Raw genomic sequence first — 4,949 nt, 5'->3', positions numbered from 1 at the left:
AATGTGGATTATAGTAAATTAAGCTGTCATCCGGATTTTATTTCAGATATGGTCTATAACCATGTGTGTGGGGATTTTGGTATATGAAGGTTTAAAATTTAAATTTTTCATAAATAACAATGAAAATATATATAATAAGTTATTAATTTAAAAAAAAATCATATTTTGAAAACAATAATATTTTATATATAGTTATTAAATTGGAAATACTCTCTAAAATTTAATACAGGAAAATTGGAAAATATAGTTCTTATATCTATTCAAATATATTATTAATTTTTTAATTTTTATTTTAAGTAATAAAATAAAATTATCAAATTTATTAATACACAACAAGTGAAAGTGAAAGTGAAAATGAAAATAAAAATAAAAAATTAAAATCTAATAATATCAGTTACAAAATCTGAAAACTAGATATCACATGTAAACTTAGACTAATAGCTACTTATCACATGTAAACTTATTTTTATTTTTTATGGTTAACCACTAAAAATGGATCACATGTAAAACTTATTTTTATTTTTTATGGTTAACCACTAAAAATGGATCATTTCCTCCACCATTTGACAGTGGACAGACACTTAGCAAGCGTTATCAATGTAAATTTTATTTAACAATAATCTAAATAAAAATCAACAAACTAACTTTCCAGCCCATTAAACTTTTTCAGCAAACTATTATATATATATATATGATTAACCACTAAAAATGAATCATTTCCTCCGCCATTGCTCACGGTTTGACAGTGGACAGACAATTAGCCAGCGTTACCCCCCAAAAACGGAAATGAATTTACTTTACAATTAATATTTGGTACCGAAACGAATTAAATTTAGCGTATGTATCAACGTATCGAACCGAGCTATATTTGGTACCGAACCGAATTAAATTTAGCGTATTTATCAACGTATCGAACCGAGCTATATTTGGTACCGAACCGAATTAAATTTAGCGTATTTATCAATGTATCGAACCGAGCTAACAAATTTCCGTATTCTTTAGGCCGATTCAGCCGAATTCGGTAGCTATGATCTAATATATTCTAAACATGTTTTTCACTAACCCGACCATGGCATGAAAAATCCTCATTCTAAAACAAACTAAGAATGGAGGGAGTCTAGAATATTTTCCCAACTTGAATATTATGCCAAAATCTATATAAATGAAACAAAACTTGAAACTATCATATAAAAATGGAAAACTAATAATAACATCAAATATGAAAATAGGACAAAACAGGACAGCACCGTTGATTTGCCATGTGTTCACAGCTTGCTCCGTCGGCGGCCTTGGCCTTGGCCTTTATTTGGTGTCAAACATTTATTTCCTCACTTCGTCCACCGTCTTATTCAAATATAATCTTAACTGAAATAAAACTATCGTAATATGCAGAGTTCGTGTGTGGAAGTTGTTCCTCCTAAATGGAAATCCATTTAGTTTTTGGGCGCTATGCCTTCAGAGTTTGCTGTGATCGTTGTCCACTCGGACACCGCAGCGGCCATGCCTTTGTATGAACTGCCCCCTTCTTCCAACGCGCTCACGGCCGCCTCCTTCAATTCTGTCACTCTCGCCCTTACCCTCATCCCGCTTTCTCCTTCCATCAACTCCCTAACTGCTCTCTCCACTTCTCCCCTCCTCACGAAACCATCGCTTTCCATCTTTGCTGGGATTCCCACTTTAAACTCATCAACCAGCAGAAGCCTGTTCATCCTCTGTTCCGCAAAAAGTGGCCAACAGATCATGGGCACTCCATGTGAGATGCTCTCCAGTGTAGAATTCCAGCCGCAGTGAGAAAGGAAACCGCCGGTGGATGGGTGAGAGAGAACAGGAATCTGAGGCGCCCATGAAGAAACGACAAGTCCTCGGTCTTGGGTTCGACTCTCGAATCCCTCAGGTAAGAGTTGAGAAATCTCTGTTTCTTCGATAGACAGAAAGTTGCTCGACGGACTGCGCAGCACCCACAGGAAGCGATGCCCACTTGCTTCCAATCCCAAGGCGAGTTCGATCACCTGAGCCCTCGGGAGACCGGTTCCGCTGCCGAAGGAAACGAAGAGAACCGAGGAAGGCGGCTGGTTATCTAACCACTCAAGGCAATCCGTCCCTCCATTTTCGACAGGTTCGTCATTGTGTTGAAGAGGCGACGATGATATGAGCGGCCCAACTGGATAAAAGCGGGGCATTTGATCAATATCCCTCGGATTACATATATTTCCTTCCACAAGAGCTTTGATGGCTTGAGGCTCTAGTTCCTCGAAGGTGTTGATCAAAATGCCCGTGGCTTCCCACATACGGGAGGAATGGTGATGGAACCAGTAAAAGGCTTCATCGGACCTGTCCTGAAGGGGACTCGGCATATCTTTGCCAGGAATCGGCAGAGTGCCCGGTACCTCTATTGGAAAATCCACGTCCTTAAACGAAATTGGAATCTCCGAGACGAGCTTGGGAAGAGATAACATGAGTGAAAGCATAGAAGCAGTGGAAGTGAAGAATACGTATGTGGGTATGCGGAGCTCGGTGGCCACATCGAGCATAGTGGAGCAGAAAAAATCAGTGACGAAAGCAGAGAGGGGAGAGGCAGAGTGGAGGAGGGTTCTGAGAGCATTTTCCACTGATCCTTTGGATTTTTCAAAAAGCTTAGATAAATAAGTTTCGGTTTTCATATGTTGTGCGCCTTCGATCTCCTCGTCCGGCAACTGGATGAAATTGATGTCGAGACCGGAGGACGCCATGGACTTGGAATAAGCATCCATGAGGCGAGGGGAGAACATCCATTTGCAGGTGATGAGGGTGATGCAGAGTCCGTGGGTGGCGGAGAGGTGCCTGGTGAGCTCTGCGACAGGGATGAGATGGCCCATTCCCGCGCCAGGAAAAATAGCTACGTGAGGCTTTGGGATTTCCATGGGTGATGAGTGTAAATCAGTGCAGCCTCAAACAGTAGGGAGCAAGATGATATGTTTGTGGTACGTATCCTACTCCCGGCCTATCATTTTATTGAGCCCGCCGCCGGCCGAATATGTCAATGGACCATGCCTTTCCATTGTCTTCTGAATAGACATCAAGTTATGAACGGCACCGTATTGTGGAGTGCAAGCTCATAGCTTGCGTAAGCTCGTTGCAAAACAAAACTGTGTAGGTGGCCGTTGAAAATTCGAATGGCTTCTGTTAATATTTTTTTTATTACTAAAAGTACGTCTGATCTAATGAAGGGGCAACGGGGAAGCACAATTCGTTACGTGAACGCTTCTTCCACATCACGCTGTACACGATCGCTCCAAAACCTTAATAAATACATTAAGATCCAAAGGGTCAGTATTTGGTAAACATATTATATCATATATTCTTCATAAACTAAATTTTCAGTGTGGTCTAACTCTTCATAAGATTTTGTTTTTGGCATTATTATATTAATTTACTGTGAAACAATGTGCATGGTTCATCGAACGGATTATATTGTAATGTTAAGTTTCTCATGTCTTTTCATGGAATATTTTTATCAATTTCCGGTGAACCAACGCGTATCATGCATTGACCGTATTATATTATATTGTTCAGTTGACGAGGAAAGCAGGCACATTGGATAAATTCACGACGCTGCAGTTATTGAGCGTATTATATTATATTGTTCGGTTGACGAGGAAAGCAGACACATTGGATAAATTCACAACGCTACAGTTTTCCCATGTTTTCGGCGTTAAATTTGAAAATTCACAAGGCCACAGTTTTCCGATGATTTTGGCGTTAAATTTGAAAATCTTAATGAATTTGGGTGTGGTTGAATTGAGACTCCTGTGATTCATAATATTTTTAAGAAGAGTTTTGGTATAAATCACATGTATAAAATTTTTGTGGACCAGTTTCGAACTAACCAGTGTGGATTATCATCAGGGCAAGTTGAAGATCATAGCTGCATATTAATATTAAATAGGAAGAGCAGATCATCCAAATGATTAAGAAGAGCAGATCATCACTACATATTAAATTTAGGTGTTATTTAATTATTTTATATTTTGAGTTTTTGTTAGAATTTGAATTTTGATATTGTTTAATTATTTTATGTTTTGAGTGTTTCCTTACGATTTGAATTTTAACTTTTCATAAAATTATACATTTTTATTATTTAAATTTTTAATATATAAATAAATTTAATTTTTAAAATTATATAATATATTATTTAAATTTATAATTTTAACACATTTTTTTTTTAAATTTTAAAATTAATTTCAAAAAACATATGTAATAATTAAGCGAGAGGTTTTTTTATGGTGAAGCTTTTTCTTACGACATTGTCTATAGATTCGTCAGCCTCTGCATCATATTCTTAGATTCACTTTGGCGACATTCTTAGTACGGCCAAAGTTCAACCCTCTTTCTCCGTAAATTCTGTGGTTTTACTCACTGCGAGTTCTGTCATGCTTGCCTTCCATGCGAACCACAACAGGCCTGAAGGAGTAACGAATAGGCAAAACTTGTTTCTATATCGCCTCCAGCAAATCATATTTCTAATGATGTTGCAGCCCCTCGAACTGCTTAGATGAATGACGACCAAAAACCCCTGAATGCCGAAACTGAACCGAAGCGAAGCATGATAATGTGAAGCATGATAATGCCATGATGTTAGAGACTGCCTCTCCTCCAAAATCAAATGTTGCGGTTGTGGTAGAAAACCTTGAATATGGATCGCGATCTCCACCACGAAGCAATTTTTCAAAGAATAGATTCGCGGAGAGAACAAAACACGGGATTGGATTGCAATCTCCACCACGTAGAAGTTTATCAAAAAATAGATTTGCAGAGAGCATTAAATTATCCCATGAAAAGACTCGGAAATGGATAACAATCCTCTCTCCGCAACCGTTTTTCAAAGAAAAAAATGTCGGGATTATTAAATTACCGCTGAATGCAGAAGAGTCTGAATCTCCCGTAGAATCCATGGTAAATGGGTCTCCCTT

At 38.1% G+C, this 4,949-nt stretch overlaps 1 pseudogene; it reads right to left on the bottom strand.

Annotated features, from left to right (window-relative positions):
- Positions 1-1,240: 1,240 nt before the first annotated feature.
- LOC149158372 (UDP-glycosyltransferase 72B1 pseudogene) lies at positions 1,241-2,947 on the bottom strand (annotated as a pseudogene).
- Positions 2,948-4,949: the final 2,002 nt, after the last annotated feature.

This window comes from Pinus tabuliformis, chromosome 5_2, assembly GCF_031772625.1.
Source record: "Pinus tabuliformis cultivar Carrire ecotype Pingquan chromosome 5_2, CPIR1, whole genome shotgun sequence".
NCBI classification, from domain to species: Eukaryota; Viridiplantae; Streptophyta; class Pinopsida; order Pinales; family Pinaceae; genus Pinus; species Pinus tabuliformis.
This window is presented reverse-complemented; position numbering and strand designations above follow the sequence as displayed.